Raw genomic sequence first — 18,688 nt, 5'->3', positions numbered from 1 at the left:
TGCTGAATATACTTTCTAAGGAGTTTAAACGAGACCTACATTTAATAACGGCTTTGTAAGGAAAAGGTCTGTGCCCATCATTCCATTAATTTTTGGAGAAAGAGTTCAATGCCAATTACAAGAAACACCACACTGCCCTGCGCGTAACTGAGCTCAGCTGCAGGACACCATCCTCAGTCAGCATTTGAATGAACAGGCGTCAACTATAGGGCTGATGAAGCAAGAATGCAAGAAAAATGTCAAAGTCTTCAAATTCTTTTGGGTTACCTGGACCAGTGCCCATGAAAACACTGACCATGCTGAGTTCCCCTGTACAGTGCAGTCCAGGAAGTTTCAGAGTGGGGATATCCAGGATATGAACTGGAATCAGAAATCTCTCCTATGAAAATGACGCAAATGACTGTCTCCGAAAGAGCCTTTTCTTTCTGGTCATGGTATCTCTTTCAAGTAGCTTTGCAGCACTTCCCTCAATAAGCTGGTCTCCACGCTGCAAATGAAATAAGCAGTGGCCAGTATTCTCAGCTGTGTTATTCACATGATTTATGCATGTCCCTTTCTTGCCCAGTGGCACCGCTCTAAAGCGGCACCTGCATCATCCAGCCTCAGCAGCTCACACAGCTCAAACTAAACCACAGAGCCATTTTTACCAGCTTTACAGTGAAGGACATGCTCAGATGGATCTGTTCAAAGATCATACCCTCTACTGAGCCTCCAGCTCCCACAGCCCCCCCAGTTCAGGAGGTCCCACCCAGGTATGGGTGCGGGCTCGCAAAGGCTTCAGTTGTACATTTGCCCCAGCCAAAATGTTCATAGCTTCTTCATCAGCACTGTCTACCATCACGGCATTTGCCGCAAGTTCTCCCCATGCCACCTCCTCTGTCCGTCCCGTGACACCACCTTCAAGCTCTCACCCACACGAAGACCATAGGTGTAGCTGAACTCAGCTGCTCTGCATGCACGCATCCTCCGACCCAACACAAGGCAAGCGGGGAAACCAGTCTCTTCGGCAGCGGCTTACTCTTAAGCAGCTTACGATTAAATCTGGCTGCTTTCCACCAGATCCTTTGGGTCCCTTTGCAGTTTTATTTTGAAGCTGTTTTTGCTTTGTTTCAACTATGCTTCCTACTAACTGACTGTGCATTTTTACGCTTTAGGTGAAAAAAATTAATCAAATGTGAATATATATCCCATTCAGCAAAATAAAGCTTTCCAGAGCAAGATGGATTGGAAATATGTTTAAATGAGATTTTTAACAATTATTTTTATCATCAAGCAGCACATTTCAATTTACTGAAATTTTATGCCGATTTTGCATCTTATCTTATTGAAAAAGTTGCATTTTCACTGTCTACCAAACATTGAATTGCACTGATAAATACAGCCTTCACACCCAGCGGAGCCGTCTTGCTCTGTGGGAGAAGCCCCCATTTACGTTACGGGATGGCTAAACAAACATTTTGTCAGACCTCAGTTTTCACATTTTGTAATGCAACCGTGATTGGTCTTTTTTAGCTCATTTGTTTGAAGTGCTACTGGGATGGAAGAAAAACATCAAATGCGTAAGAAAAGTTGGTGGAGTCACTTTCACTTTAAAATTAAAACTATGTGAGTTTTTAAATTTTTTGCGTTCACTCATATATACGAATTGCACAACCAAAAGCTGATGTAATAACATATATTCAGCAGTGCAGGAACTGCACCGTGCAGTTTTGGCCACATCTCTTGGCACGTGCAGTGTAGTATGGTGCAACCTAGCTTAAAGTGTAGAAATCATCACAGGCCCTGCAAAGCTCAGCAAGAACAAACACATTCTCCACCTCCTCAGCAGATACGACATCACAATGGCTCTGCTATCAGCTCATGCAGGTAACTAACACCCTTCCATCATGCTGTATGTGCATATACAGCTAAATCACTCCTAACATCTTCACAGGGCAAACCCAAATTTTCCCACTCCATTCAAATGTGAATAAATGGATTCTGGCCATCAGAAAACATTGTACTTGCAGCCAAAAGCTGATCAAACATTTCAACATCTCCAATTCCAAGTTATCCACCAGACGTGGGAGAGACCTTTTAAGTTTTATCACAGCAAATAGATAGTTTTCAATTTAGTTCAGTATTCAATAATTATGTCTATTGAATATAAGAATACAGATGAACACAGAAGACAGATTTAACTCTCAGGGTGCAGTTTCGCTATTTTAATCTGCTCTAACGGCAGACTGCTTGCAAAAGAGGCATTCACAAGATCCACATGAATTTTAAGAATGCATAGACATTGTGTGAAAAAAAAAACTGCTAAAATTAATTTTTTATTATATGCTTTTTCCCCCTTCTGCCTCATTAATTAAATGCATCTTTCTCTTACCCATGTAGCACTGCTCATTGGAGCTTTCCAAAACAAGCTCTTTCAGTTTGGCTTCCTGCCCATCCTGCATCATCTGAAGGACAATCTCTTCTCGAGTATCAGTGTCATTGCTTCAAAACCAGCACAACTGCTGTACTGCTGTTGCTTCCATCATCGCCAGCCTGTGAATTAACTTCCAAGCAGAAAACATCTTTGTGTGGGTCAGGCTGAATTTTATGCCCCTCCTCAGGCAGATGGCCAGCGCAGGAGAGGCAACTCAAACTAACACAGTTAAACCCAGTAACAGATACAGGGCAACTCAGAATCAATTCAGGATGTAATTTCATTATTAATTTAATATCATTGCGAGTCGCTGCCAAAAGGGACGCTCCTGTCCTCCCTCCCTACACCAGCCAGAATTCCTTCCTCTCCTTCCCTCGGTTGATGATCAGGCAGTAACGTGGCAAGTCAGATCTGCCTACTGCCTCCTCAAGTGTTTTTTCCAGGGCTAGGACTGAGGCTCCTTCAGCTCCTTGCATACCACCTTTTTTCTAAATCTGTCAAGTACAAAGACCTTGCTCAGAGATTTGATTGCAAGAAGTGGGGTTTTTTGGCAGTGTTAGCTCTTCAGTTGAATCACAGGGAGGATAAAGTACGTGCTCATGACACTGCCAGATAGGCAGGGGCCTACACTTAGCTTGAAGATATGCTAAATCTAATCAATTTAGATAAAGTGTATACAGAATATAAAACAGAACGCAGTTTGCTAATCTGAGTTGCCTTGTTGCAGGGTATTATTTCGGGATACAGAAGAACTAAAGTTTCACCTCACAGCCTCTGAAATGGAACATCAGACCCTCCAGCTCTCTGCCCTGCTGTTCCATCCCCTTGCAGCCATGACCCAAACCCTGCCTTAAGCAATGTCTGGCACACCTGACTGCAATGTGAGCAGATTTAATGCTGACTTTTTGCCAGGCTGGATTTCTGCTGTTTTAGTGAACTGAAGGAGCCTATCAGACAATCACATGAACATCAGGCCCAGCTCCTGTAATGAGGACCAGACACGTAAAGAGCTCTGGAGTCAGCTCCAAACCCTGCAGTCTTAAGCTGAGGATCATGTACAATATACAGAGTAGGCAAAGATACAAAGCAAGCAGTTAATTCACTACATTCTTCATGGTTCTCCCCAGATAGAAGTAACCAGGTCTATAAATGAGCACCTAGTACACATCAGCATGGGCATTCATGTTTTAAGTTTCTGAAATGGATAGAAGCCCTTTAATAAAACAGATAATAACATCTTATTTCAGAGAGGGTGGAAACAGGTATGGGATGCAATTGACCACTTCTTCCAGCCATTGGGAGCATCCTCCCTTATGCGTAACGGGAGCAGTCTGTAAACACCTGCAAGAATGCAACAGAGACATAGGATAGAAAATGCCGGCTGCTTCAGCAGTAAATTGAGACTGTTCAGCATGCCCCAGGCCATCGGCTCCCTGCAAGGTTCATCTGCCCAGGTATGAGACGTTAACTCTGCAAAGTTCACGGGGGGTGTGGGGGGCGTGGGGGCATACTTGTGTCAGATCTTGGCCCTTCCATTGAGCGACACGGAGCCCACAAGGGCTCCAACTAGCCTGTTCCTCAGCAGCAAACAGAACCAGGGTCCGTTACGGTTGCTCTTTTAGGAAGCATTGCCCTGTAGGATAGGTTACCCTGGAATGATCCTTTCAAGGACACCAGTGGAAGATCTGCTTTTCAATAGAAAACACAATACAATTAGGCTAAATGCTGTAGTGTGACAGAAAGCCAGCAAATCTGGCTCACAGGCACTCAATTTCAAGAAAAGAAACTACGTAAAAAAAAAAGAGGCAACTTGTCAAAACAAAATTAAAAAAATAGCAAAAGCAACAGAAAAGGAATCCTACAAGGACCCTGGAGACTGTTGAAAATGCTGTATGGGAAGCCCAGGTAATCTGTGTGCCACTATGCAAGCGTGAGGACAGAGCCGCCTTCTACACAAACCCTGCATGACCCAGCCGGAAGTTTAAGGAGGCCATTGGGGAACAGCTGGAATTTAAAAGCAGGAACTTTGTTCAGATGAGCAAAACAGGAAACCCCATAAAGCATGGCAAACCAAATGCAAATGGGAAGCTAAGAGGACTAAAAGAAGGAAATAATTTGAATGGTCCCTTGGCAAAGGATGCTCAAATGGATAGTTTGTGTTACTTGTTTACTTGCTTCGTTACTCAAACACGCCACAGCCAGGAAGCCAGCTACAGAGCAGACGAGATCACCCAACTGCCATGGTGTACAAGGGCACTGCGGAGCGGCAGAGCCATCGCAGACACCCAGCAAATAGCAGGCAACAGCCATCACTTCCAAAGCTGCCAGGGAAATCCCACACCAGCACGTTCCGTGGGGCAGACAGAGCACAGAAGTTAGAGCATCCACAGAAACATTAGGCGGTTCGGTACTTGGGAAAATGTTTGAAAGTTAAAACTCATTGAAGAGTTTAATTGAAAACCACATTTTTATTTGTAAAACTTGGGTGTGGCAGACATTTTTCCTCAGGCCAGGTTTGCTTTCTGCTGTTTTAGCAAGTTGAAGGGGGTCACCCTGCAATCACAGGAGCAATGGAGACAGCGTGATGACGAGAGAGAGAGGAAAGGAGAGGGGGATACAACCCACCATTCAGGAGAACTATTAATCGAGCTTAAATATTCAAGGTTTTGGAAGTAGATAATTTCAGGAGATTAAAAAAAATGGTTTGATACATTCAGGAGAACAGGTCTATAAACAGCCGCTAGACATGAGGGTGGGGGAAGGATCTATCCTCCATATCCACAGCCCAACCTTTGTGGATCCTGGGAGAGCAATGGGGGAAAGCAGCAGAAAGCTGCCCAGCTCACAGCCTCTCCCTAAACACTTTGCCCCACTGCCACAGTTGGAGAACTGGATGGCCAGATGCACTGCTGGGCAGGCCAGGCAGTGCCCCTCTTATGCCTGTCCTTATCTGACGGCATTCACGCTTCACATGAAGTCCTTACCAGGTATTTCTCTACATGCTGAAACAAGCAAGCAGCAGAGAAGCAACTCGGCACAGCCCAGGGTGCTCAGCCCATGAGAAAATACAGAATTACCTAATCACCAGCACCAAACTGTTTTTGACTGGGCCTGGATTTGGCCAGTTACTCTTCAATTCTGAAACAGCATCACCTGAGCAGGGAGCCACTGCCCTGTAACCCCCCAACCACATACAATAAGATGGCAGGTTTTAGACAGCCGGGTCCCTCCCCATCACCAGATTAAGTCACCTTGTGATGAAATGCAGAGGTGTGAGAGATGTATTTTGCCATCAGCTGTATCAAAAGGAGGCCAAGAGCCCCAAAACAGATCCCTGCCCTCCCTCCCTTGCCAGTAAAACCTGTCCATCAATGACACCAGTTATTTAAATCCTCTGTCCAGAAACAGAATCATACTACACCAGGCCTGGGATATCATCGGATATGCAGGCCTTTGGCTAAATTCTTCAAGTTTGATGATAAATGGGATGCTTGAATCCGGGTGGCAGCTGCCTAGAAACAATGTGTTTGTGTGTGCTTCCTTGGTGTTGGTCAGACTATCAGACAAGTAAGAACAAAGAAAGAAAAATTATTTTCCTGCAAAATACTTTAACTATTTCAGGAAGGACATCAGTTGCTTCTGAGGTTTCAGCAGCAGAATGGGCTCAGAGTCTCTCTCGAATGCCCCTGCTTGACACGGCTCTGAGCAGCCCGGGCCCCAGACAAGTGCCGGAGGGGACAGAGGGGAGCCAACTGCTGCTGTTCCGCAGGCTGTTATGACCGAGTGGCATTTTACCCAGAATAAAGAGAGGAGCATCTTCTGATGATAGGCCTGAGCTCTGTTGAGCCACTCATGGCTGCTTGAGTAATTTGCCACCCTCAACAGGCCCATGAAGCGGTGTTTAACAATCCCAGCAGAGCCTCATGGAAGTCTCTAGGGTCCAATTCCTGGCCATCAGTAACTGATTTAACATCACTATACATAAGAATGACTTCTGTTCAAAGTCAATTATAAAACTACATATGAGCTAGATACCTAAAACATCTTTGGAAGGAAAGTGATGTTTTCTGTCGAATTAGGAATGCCTTTCTGAAAGTAGCTGGAGGCCAAAGGAGGATGGTACTTTGTACCAAACATGCCTTCCCAAATTTTGTCAGTAAGGCCTAATTACCAAGTACCATATACACCCAAACCCAGTTTGCTCTCCACAGATTCCCACAGCTCTTCTTGGCTCTGCATGCTTGTGAATTTAGATCTTCCTTCAAAAACCCTGGACATCAGTGCTTGAGATCTGCCAAAGTCTGACGACACATCCTCTTGAAGGCACTTCCTGCCCTGGTGAGACCTTGCCCCTCGAAATCCCAGCCCCATTGGCATTTTAGGCAGGAAAGAACTTGGCCTTCCCTTTCCCTCCACCCTTCTTCCCCTCCCTTTTCTCATTCATCCCCACACCAATTCACATTAAAATCTGCGTGGTCAAAGTTAGAAGCCAAAGCCATGTACTAGACTGGGTAAACAACTCATACTAGAAAAGAACAGTTTTTACAAAGGTTCGTTGAATCTGCATAGTTCTTGCTGCAATGTGTGTCAGGTAAAAGTAGTCTGTTCTTCTTTTCCTCTCTCAAACTTCTCCAAACCAAAGTCCATGGTGTAGACCAAGAGTAACTCTGTAAACCAGAGTTTAGTTTCCATTAAGAAACAATAGTGTAAGTTAAGGTGATACCTAGTAAGGGAAATTCAGTTTCATATACTTGGGATACAGCAAACACATTCACAAACTTAAGAGAGCTTCCCATCACATATCTTAGAGTGGAAATCCACAGCTACTCCAACTAGGATATAGTTATTGTAAATAAAGCCCTGAAGATGCTAAAACACAAAGACTTTACTTCCTTCAAAAGTAGCTGAAGATCTCAATACAAATTATTTAGTTTCTGAATGAAGCCAAATCATCACATGGGTTTCATGTTTAACCCCCCTGTTTAGAAAGACTTGGTTACAGCAGATTAAGTCCTGATTTCATTCCCTAGAAACCAGCACAGGATGCGGAGGATGTACCATCCCACAGCGCCAGTGAAGGATGAAGCTGACTACACTAATGTCTAAAACAAATTCCTCGAGTAAGAAGTGCTAAGAGGAAGTTTCTCAGAAGTCTGTTCACAGCCTCTTCTGCAGGTGAAGGTGGCATGACAGAGACATCCCAAAGTTTCCATTTATGGGGACTGAATGCAATCGCAGAACAAGTTAGGCTGGAAGGGATCTCTGGAGGTCATCTAGTACAACCTCCTACTCCAAGCAGGAGTAATTTCAAAGCTGGATCCAGTTGCTCTACATCCCTAAGCATGCAGATTTCAGCATTACACACCACTCTTATTGCAAAAATGTTTTCCTTTTATCCAGCGGGAATTTCCATTGCTGCAAGTGGAAGGCAGATGTATAAACAATGATATTTTTAACCTGAAAATATCACAGGTCAGAATAAAAAAAAAAATGAAAATCCCAAAGTAGTGACTGTTACAGCCATACACCAGCACTATTTAAAAATTCCCTTTCTAAAACTGTTTAATAATGAATAAGGAACCAAGTCAGATATTTCACATTAAAGGTGTAGATTTTTCAGGGCAGATGTTAATATGTCAAAATAACAGCTTTAATATTAAATTGATCCCTGCTCCTGGAAAACATCCAATACTGTCCAGAATAAGAATACACAAAGAACTGCGCAGGATCTGTGTGGTGCAAGATCCGGTCTGATACAGTTCCAGAGCAAATGCCTAGGGAACAGCAGAACAGCACCTAGCGATACTTCCCTTCTGGTCGTACATCCACACATACTTCAGATGAGCGTCAATCTCTCTCAGGTCCTGCAGAAGCATCTTCCCCAGCGCACTGAAACACTGCTGTCCTTTCCGAACACAGAGGCTCTTTATTCTCAGGCTTTGTGCTGCAGAAAAACTGGTAAGGCAGCCTTACCCATGAAATCTAGTTTGGTACCTCTCTCCCTCCCTGACAGTCACGAAAGTTATGAACATCTTTACCTGTTATACACAGAATATGCTTTCATCCCAACATGACAAAGCCAAAAAATAGTATTTAATACAAAGTAAGACACTCTGGAGGTTAAATCAAAGACTAACTCTTTCCAACAGCCAATTTCAACAGCTCTGAGCAGCCACAACTTTCCAGAAGTCAGAGCGTGTTGTCCAGAGAAGGACCTTCCCAGTGCAAGGCCCTTAGGAAAGGGCAAGCATTAGGACACCCGCCTGGACCCTACAAAAGCCTGTTGATGGCCAGCACTCACCTGGAAAGAGACTATCAAATATTTTACCTGGTTTTAGCATCTCCTTCCTGTAACATTACATGCACGCTTCTCCCATATTAAACTAAATTTTGCTTAAGGGTTCAAGACACTGCTGATGCAATCATCTCAGAAATGAGAGCCCTAATTAGTTCTGGATTGATTTCTTCACTCCAATATTACTTTTTTCTCCCACCCTCTCCAAGCTTCATTGCCTTATCCTTCTGGAAAATGGCAGATGTATTTACCTACCCCATGACCAGTATTGCAACGTTACAGCCACGAATTCTGAAGAAACCCCCGCAAAGAGTTTTAATTTAAATGTTCTGAAGAAAGGCAGTCATACTGTATGATGCAATTAAGACAGTATTAGTCAGGCGAACTGTGGTACTAGCAGGTGCCAAACCCAACTGTAAAAAGTGTCATATTAGCTTAAGCCACCATCATGAAACCAAAGTCTAGATTCGCTTTTGAGCCTCCTGCACAGCAATTTAACCTAATGAGTTTGAGCTTACTGGTGGAGAGGTCTAAGAGCACCCGCAGAGCGTAACACAATTAGTTATCCATTAAGCCCCAGTAATCCAGTTACTCTGGATCATACATAATCCTGGAAAAGTAAAATTATAATAATCCACCTTACCACAGAGCACTCCCTCACCATCTCAAGAGCCCGATTTAGTCTCAGGCACAGCCGCAGCCTGCTCAGAAGCAAGGTGTCCCCAGGCAAATGCCAGCCTCTCCCGGGGAGCATGGTCCCCAAGGCCACGTGCTCACACTGCAGTGCAGCACATGTTACAGCGGTTACGATGGAGGGGGTATCCAGACAGCACCAACAGACCCCACAGCTTCTCTCTACTCCTTCAACTTCCAGATATCTCAAAGACTTGCAGATTGAGGTAGTATCTTTTATCTGACTAGCTGGAAATAATGACAAGTTTTTGTGACCAGAAGCCCTTCTCCAGGTCAGAAGCAGACGTCGAACTGAAATACAACTCAAAGCACAATTCACCTGAGCAGTCTTTGAGTTTAAGTGATCTCTCTCTTTACAATTAAGTAAAGAAATGTTGTGTGAGGTGCTCTGAATCAGCCTAAAACGTCAAGAAATTAATTCTGTCAATGAATATGTGAACACAACAAACCACAGGTAATAAACCACGAATAAATAGCACTCGTACATTGGAACCATGTCCAGTTTCTATGAATCCAAAACCTTCTCCTTCAGTATGTCCTTTTCCAAATCCTATGGAGTAATCCCAAAATAACACTACTGCCACTGGCTGGTATTTTGTTGTTGTAGTGTTTCTGTAGTAGCTGAAGCCGGAACTACCTACCACCACTGGAAGAAGATGCCACCACCCCAACTCACAGTCAGACCAAGAGGATACATTAGCTCTTGCTGTCACACAAGTTTTAATACTCCCATAACAACCCCAAAATACCAGCCACAAGGCCAGGCTATATGTTGAGATCTATGCAAACTGTATTTCACTTTACTTGGTATTTTCACCAAAACACTTTGCTGAGAAGTTGCACTGATTTTGCCCAATGCAAAACGATCAGAGGGGCTGTTTCAGCCTGCCAGGCTTCAGATCCCTACTCCAACATCCGAAGGATTTCTCTTAAGAACAGAGCTCTAGAGCTAAGCCTGCAAAGCCTTGCAAACAGCATTCTGATGAAGTGTTACCTGCAGAATAAATCAGCCTAAATACAGGGAATCATTCCAACAGATTAAAACCTCAACACCAAAGAGAAAGGAGTAGGTCCTGCTCCCACTTTATAAATACCTCACTTCGTTTTGAGCCTGCCACCCGCTACTTTCATTTGGTAGTCTTAGTCCTTTCATTGGAAGAGACAGTGAATAACGGGTTCATATACGCTCCATGCGGCTAAGACTTCATATGCTTCCACCATATCCTCTTCAAAGATGCCTTTCTGAGCCTGAAGAGTTTTGATCTACTCATCATTCTTTACAAGGAACTTATTTCACACCTTTGATCATTCTTGTCAACCTTCCCAGAATCTCTGACAGTTTCACTGGGTCTTCAGAAGCAAGGAGACCAGTCCTCATGCAGCGTTCACAACACAGGCGCACTATGGGATTACAGAGCAGTATGTTTCCTAGTTTGATCACTATTATTTTTCCACAAGCATCTAATCTTTAATTTGCCTTTCCAAACACCGAGATAAACTTCCTTCTGCCCAGTGTAGATTTTTATTGGGTGTCCCAACACGCTGTCAGATATGCCAGTTATTCTTTACTCACCTTCTGGGCTAGTCGTGCTTTCATAAAGCTTTATTACTTCCTTTTGCCCTCCAAGTGGCTCCTTTCCAAGGTGCAAAGTCCTAAACTGTTTAATGTCTCCTCTTCTTTCTTCTCATTCCATGCCTTTGCTCTCTCTTGTCACCTTCCTCTCGTTTCTAGTTCACTTATACTTGAAGAATTTGTCAGAATAATTATGGTGATAATTAGCTCCAGTGTAGATTGTCTAGGATTTTACTGCTCTACGGGACTGTTTTTCACACTTCCTCTGGGAGATGCATCAAGAGTTTCTCTCTGTAAATTTGCCTTAATGCTGCCACATACCTTCACAAACGTGCAGGCAACCTTCCACATGATGCCCTGCTTCCCCCACTCCCAAATCAGGAATTTTGTTAAAAACAATTTTTTATTACATCATTTTAAATCTAAGCTGCTCATATTCTTCCCCCTTGAGCTCAAGTTGACCTCAATTTTTAATTTATTTATTTTTTTTTAATTTAGGCCTTTTATGTACATTTTCTCCATTTGCGTATGAGCTACACTAGGTTAGTGCCTGGTAGCCACAAAGAAAAAGTGTCCATCAACCACAGCAGTGGAGAAGCCCTATACTCCTCTACTTGTTCAAGAGCTTCAATCAAAAGAAGGACACAGTGGGAATCATTACAGGTTCAGGCATTTGTTTCTTTTCAAAACAATATGTTGATCTGATTTAGTTTCCATAGTTCATCCTAATCTATTTTTAGGCTGTACTCTTGGTTTTCTTGGACCCTTCAGGTAACACTTATGTCAATATTACTCAGCACACTAGAGCCAGAAGAGATGGGTTTCGTTCATCTGCCTGAACCTCCTGCCTAGCACAGGATAATGAATCTCTCTATAGAATCCCTTCACCAAACCACATAGGCTGAGACTGGGCAGTGCCATTTCTCTTGGGATCTTTTGAGTCAGCACTGAGTAACTTTCTGTTTAATGAAGGGACCAATACTTTCCATTGCAGCTCAATACACTGCCACTTGATACACTCCTCCTGTTAATTATTCACCTCAGGTAGAGTTTAAATGCTTTGGTTTTCTTTCAATTGAAGCTGTAATCAGGAGAGAAACAGGGAAAGGGGTAAGAGCTCCAAGGCCACCTCCCCTGCAGCCAGTCTGGAGTAAAACAGAGACTCTCCCCTCACCACCGCTGCCCTACAGACAGATCAAAAGCTGTTTTCGACCTTTTATTAACCCAACCACCAGTAACAAAATTCATTGCTCTTCATCTAGCCACTGTATGAAAGAGAAAGCACAGCATCGCTCAACCAAGCTCCTTACTAGGCCAGTGGTGACGGCAATCGCTAAACTGTGTTAATGCAGGTGCTCAGAGGAAGAGGCAGCAGCTGTCATTTTCGAGATGTGACCGCATGTCCCTTAAAAATGATGAGCATACAGGTATGCCAGCAAAAAAGGATGGAACTTTCCAAAAGCTACAAAGGAATCACTGCAGTCCTTGTCTGTTTGGCCAGATAAGAGAAAGAGATCCCCTTCCTGCTGCAACCACACTCCGGAGCTTGGAGGCACCGGAGCTCCCGACCAGCCCCTGGGAGCACAGCATCTCTGCTCCCTACGCCATGGCTTTCCCAGGACCTTTTATCCACACGGGTGCTTGAGCCACACTGCAGGGATGCAGAGGCCAAGAGTGCAGAACAAGTCCCTTGATTTACAGAAAGGTGGCAGTCTTGAAAGCCAAGGCCCCAGACTACAAAAAGCAATTTGGAGTCACTGCTCCTGGGAAGTCCCGGGGTTCTCTTAAATGCAGAAGAAAATTTGAGTCAAGTGACTTAGGGCAGGACAAAAATACTTCAGACTTCACTACAGGAAGTGTTTCAAGATCAGCTTTTAAACTGTGAGCCTTTCCTTAGCGAAAGCTTTGACAATACTAAAACTCTATTCGCTTAAATAATTTTTAGGCCAGCAAGGTGATGGGATGATGCATAGGCAGTTCATTTTAATGTGGAAACAGGATAAAAATAGCAGCACAAGCACCATGCTTACAATCAATCCACAGCCCAGAACGACATTTGAAGGCTAGAGATCTGAGAGAACATTAGTACATCACATCAAAGAAACCAAACTACAGCAAGACGCACGTTACAGCACTTCTCAGTTCAGGCAATTAATACTTAGGTCACAAATTAAGTTTTCTGGTGCATGTGTTTCAAGACACTTCTGTCTTTTCCCCCAACAACTCCTACCTACCAATCAGAGAAAGTACAGAAATTTATATTCTGGAGACCGCCATGAATGGCTAAATCAGATTTCTGCCTAAACAGTTCTTATTTTATGAAAATGAACTGCTGACAGTTTCTCCTGCCTTTACGTAAAGTCTTAAATTCCTATTCCTAGCCTACTATGAATTCCTTCAAAGGTTACTATGCCATACAATGAACAAGACTATTTCTCTATTTATTTGCTTATTTATTTTTAAAGAGAGCACAAGCTTCCCTGGCTAACTACTTTATCACTCTCATTGTTAAGAAACTGCTGTCTTTAGTAGAGAAGAATAAAACAATTAAAGTCAAGAGGGGAAAAAAAGCAGTTATCTTGTGAGAGGCCAAAGGAAAAACCTCCACTACACTTCTACTACTGACAAAATAAAAAATTCTAAGGCCCCTTAAAAAAAAAAAAAAAAAGTCAGATGCCTGCTTCATCCATCTGAGAAATCCTGCGCAGCACCATTTCAAAAGCTGGCGTTTGAAGGCTGTCTTGTGCTTGTTTTGCAACCTCAATAAAATATTTTTTAAACTAGGGGAAGAAAGATGAAGTCTTTTTTCCAGATCAAACCAGCTTCTCAGGATAGAGAAGAGCAGCTCAGCCCCTGTGCCGTAGCATCACTGCGCACGCCATTTCTGCTGGGAGCGTGGCAGAAGAGCACTGCCTGGCAGTGGAGCTGAGGATGCTGCTGGCAGCTAGGCCGCAAGCAACACAGCCACACGGCTCACCTTTCCAAAGGCATCTTCTGCTCCGCCTCAAAGCGTTACAGACACCCATCCGTTCTTCACCATTAAGGTTTAAGCGTCCCCCAGGAATTCTGCTCCCTTTGGGATACCACAGTTAATAAAAAAAAAACAGGATGACAGACTTCTAAGAAGTCTTTAGGGGTCACCGCACTGCCAAGAAAAACTGTGATCAGTGATAAAATACCGTTTTCTAACACCTAAAACCACTGCCAAAAATGGAATGCATTCATGTGGAACAGGCACAGGACCCCCCTCCTGAGCACCCAACTGGTGAGCTCTGCAAATTGTTTTTTGATACTGGTGAGAGTGGCAGCATACATATAATTGTAGTGGCCTAGAATTACCCTTGAAAACACTTCATTTAGGCAATTACTACCAGGCATAACAATAAAAGCCGTTTCTCACAGTGTAAGCTGAATCACTATCAGAAGGGCTCGATGGTCTCATTATACAAGTGAAGCTTCTGTCGTACGCACATGACCAGACAGCCCTGGCACTGAAGCTGTTGCTTCCCCAATTACAAAGGACTGCTGAAATACATCCACACAGGACCTATTATGTAGTTAATAATCCTCTGGAACAGCAACTGTTGGGCTTCCCAAAATTTGGGAACCATTGCCAACATTCCTACGCATTTGCAAAGAATTCATGAAGCTAGCATGGGAATACACCATCACACAAAATGTACCCATGCGTGTTCAACATGCACGAACAGGAAACAAACAGCCAAAACAGCAAAAAGCATTTGGTAAGAAGGGTGCAAGAAGTCTCCATCACATCATACCACCTTGGTATGGCTGTCTCAGGCCAGAGAGGGGCCAGAAAGGTTGCATACGCAGTCAGGTCATCTGTTGGTTTGCTGCGGTTTTGGTTGGTTGGTTGGGTTTGGGGGGGGGGGTTTGTTGTTTTGGGGGGTTTTGTTTGTTTGTTTTTTTAAAAATCTTCCATTCACCACCCAAAGTATAGTTATTTCAGAAAGGAAGAATTTTTCTTGGGGGGGGAATGGTGTATCTTATCCCCACCCTTCCACCACCTATGCTCTCTAGCATGCCACCACAGAAGTTCAGAAGAGCCAGGATACTCCCCAAGAAAATCATGTCAGCAAAGGCCTCAGACTTCCTTGCAGGTTTGGGGTGGAAACCTGGAACACAGACTGGCTGAGTGACTGGGAGTGCGGCAGTAAAGTCCATCACTCCTAAGGCAAGTAACTCCTCCGGGCAAGAATCGCACATCTGAGACAGCTCCCTCTGGTAGAGCATGTTCACAGAAAAGTCAGTCAGCAATTACTCACACAAAGCAGCCTGGACACATATCCTCTTACCACGTGCAGTACACCCAGACAAGTGTATATTCAAATACAATGAATAACCTGAGTTAAAGGACAACAAAATCAACCTGGCTTTAAGCCCCAGTAGCTCCTTTTTAAGGAGCGTTCTCCAACTGCAAGCATCACACTCGGCAACTGCACATAAATAACCCTTTTGGGTGTAGAAACCAGGAGACATGGCAACGGTTTGTATTTTCTAAGGCTTGGAATGCTGCTGAAGAGATCAGAGAGACACCTTTTGTGAGCAAGAGAGCTCACACAAGCACTGGGTGTTTCCTGAAGCTCGACTGACTGCATGTGGTTTGTGGCATTCGAATAGAAGTTTAGAAAAACTTTGTGATCCCCTGGAATCCCAGTCAACTTGCACCAGCTCCTGCTTCACATGGTCAGCCCCATGGCCAAGTCCAGGAGCAGAACAGCTGTGAGCTCCAAGACCATTTAAAAACAGTTACAAAAGCACAAACCAAGCATCCAAGAGGTAATGAACACCTCGGTGCCACCCAGCTGGTGCAGTGGTTTTGCTCAGTGTGGGCACAGAATTTTTTAAACCTTCACTCTCTTATGGCCAGATCCCAGGTACCGCAAAGTTCCCAGGCTGGGGTACAGCTGAGTCACTACAGCACACAGACAGTATCTCCTCTCCTCCCTGGGGATGCAGGCCTCGCTTTTTTTTTTTTTGATATGCTACTGGAGAAAAAAAAAAAAAAGGCACTTAGCTCTCCAAAACCCCAAATTGCTTCAACTTTTTCTTGGAGGCATAGATGATCTGAACTTGACTCTTTTGTACAGACAAAGCTACAATCTCATCTGTGCTTTTGTACTCACTCTGCTGGAGAATTCCAGCCCTTTCTGCAATTTACACATTTGCATTGGAATCTTCATGACAAAGGGTCAGTAACTGAAAAATTACAGCTGACAGCCCTAGCTTACTCTGCGCTGACTCCTCAAGCCACCATCATTCAACTGTATGACACAGCAGTACGAATGAGCATGGTACCAAATACTGCTAAGTGACAAATGCGGCAGTTGTAGCCAGGGAGACGACGTTACAACCTAGCATTCACAGAGTGACACAGGCGGGTGCAAGGTCTCACCAAGGAGACGTCTTGATGGACAATCTTCTAAACCACCCCTCCTTCCTTTTGTTTCTTCCAACACCATAACAGCAGCTACAGCGTTTGCTTTATATAGGTATTACATGGTGTAAAACGCTGAAGGATAATTTACTGTCTTTTAAAGCAACGTTCTTGCTGCAAACCAGAAGCCAGCAGACCTGGCGGTCCCACAGTTCAGCTCCCAACTCCAAAGTATTCCAGACTCCGCACGCACCAAAATCTCACAGAAGCACAACCACACTCACCGGTGTGGGGAGAGAACTGAAAGGCCACTCACTGCCAGACAATCTGGCAAATTATTTGATTCATTAGCCACACACAAACTGGATAGAATACCTCCTGGGTGTTCTATCTACTTACTGCTAGAAGTAACCAAAAACATTTAGGGCAAACAACCTCTCTCACTGACTTTTTTTTTTAAATAATGAATATTTCCAATTAACTATTTTTCTTTAAAATGTCAGGAAAGCTTAATTTTTTTCTGCAGCTGAGCTAATCCACATGCAGATTTTCAAACCCTGTGCCATTCTCTCTGTCAGCCCATGGATAAAACTCAGTTGCACTGTAAAATGAGAAAAAAAAAAAACTTCCATGGCTTTCCTGAGGGCCGTAAGAAACATATTTGGTAACCTTTTCATCCAAGCTGAAGGGATAAAGAAGTTGAATTTGTAACAAGGAAGGGCCACTGCTTTGATGAAAACCATGACAGAATGAACTACATGAGCACAATAGCAAAGGTAGAGCACCATCCAAGCGCTAAAACCGCCTGTTCATCAACTGATGGGCATGTGCATGCTCAACACTCCCAACATTAATTCTCCAGCCACGGCAGAGACAAACCACGGCAGCACCTGAACTGGTGGCACAGAAAAGCAGACTTAAACCACTCCCTCAGCCCCCATCTTCTGCCATCTGGAAAATAAAGCACAAAGCCATATACAAGTCCTCCTTTTCTGGAAAGAAATACAGTCCAAGTCATATAACCATATATTTACACAAATCACGTTTTTTTTTTTTTGCCTATGCAAAGGTAGAAACACCTACACAAGCTGAAAAAACAGACCTTATTGGCTAAGCAATACATTTCAAGTCTACTACAGCCAAAAGAAACTGTTAAAAACAGAAGCATCTGACTTCAGTTCTGCACACAAAGACAACACAGAAAAAACCCTCAGCAGAAAACTGTTATTATGTATGACAGCAGTGATCCTGGATATGAATTTTCAAGAACACACCTTGAAAACCCTATTTAGTGAACAAAATGTCATTAAAGACCCGTATCATTTGTATTTAGGCAACTTAAATATACACAAATCCCAAATAATTCTAGCATTTACAAAACACCACAAGGGCATCAGCAGCAGAATTTGTGAATTTCCAGTTACATGGTTTTTGAAATATTTATGATGCAATTGTTCCTGATAAATTAGAATGAAGTCTGTATCCAGGATAAAAAGTAATACTAGATCCCTACTAATTTACAGAAATGCACTGAAAGTCCCTCCTTGCTCACTGTCTTTGTTTAAGAAATTCCAGATATCAACCCATGGTCGGATTGCTTTTATGCCTCAGCACAGTGAAAACGTCCAAGAAGCAGTCACAGAATCAATCAAATTAGCACCTAGGTACAACTCATAAACCAAAGGATACTAACCTAACTACAGCATCAAATTCATGCCAATTTGGAATAAAAAGTGTGAGTCTGTGCACAGACACTTATGCTGCCTTCACTCTAGACTACAGTTGAGCCTGTACGGTCACACTTTCAATCGGCAGCAGCAGCAAGCATAGAAATAAGCACTTATCCAACTGAATTGATTCTAATTAAATCCACACGTTTGTACACTATCGGTACAGCAACACTAAATCAGTATTAACTCACAATTTGTTGGGTTTGTTTCCAGCCAGACCTGCTCCCAGGCTGGATTCACTGCAGGGCAGCAGAAGTGCTGGAGGGGAGCATCAGGCAGGGCTGCGAGGACAGGCAGAACCTCTCCGTGAGCAGGGGCGTTCATGGGTGCACGTTTACAGCAGTGACAGAACTGCAATACAAGACAACGTTCAGATAGCCGCAGAGCTTCTTGCAGCTAAAGGGCAAATGGGAAAGCCTTCACCTGGAGTAATAACTAGCTGAACACGGATGACAGAGGGTGGGCATCGATGGTCAGTTTGCACAGGGAGGGAGCCTGCCAGGAGCCTTCTGCAGTGCTCTACCTTACACTGTATTCATAGACAACCTGGAAAAGGGGCCAAGGAGTGGAGTAGAAGTCTCCTAAG

The 18,688-nt window shown here is 43.7% G+C and overlaps 1 protein-coding gene across 3 annotated transcripts in view; it reads right to left on the bottom strand.

The window, feature by feature from the left end:
- Window positions 1-18,345, bottom strand: part of NDRG3 (NDRG family member 3) — a 58,312-nt gene extending 39,967 nt beyond the window's left edge. The window contains exon 1 of one of the 3 annotated variants that reach the window (XM_035893376.1): window positions 18,294-18,345. The gene's annotated coding sequence lies outside the window, so the exon portion shown is untranslated. Of the gene's footprint in view, window positions 1-2,371; window positions 2,449-6,939; window positions 7,066-18,293 lie in introns of those variants that run through there. The other 2 variants (XM_035893371.1, XM_009638015.2) reach the window with 2 other exon arrangements.
- Between the last annotated feature and the right edge of the window lie 343 nt (window positions 18,346-18,688).

The sequence above is a fragment of the Egretta garzetta genome, unplaced genomic scaffold (genome assembly GCF_000687185.1).
Source record: "Egretta garzetta isolate BGI_Z169 unplaced genomic scaffold, ASM68718v1 scaffold440, whole genome shotgun sequence".
NCBI lineage: Eukaryota > Metazoa > Chordata > Aves > Pelecaniformes > Ardeidae > Egretta > Egretta garzetta.
The sequence above is the reverse complement of the archived record's forward strand: the minus strand, read 5'-3'. Positions and strand labels throughout refer to the sequence as shown.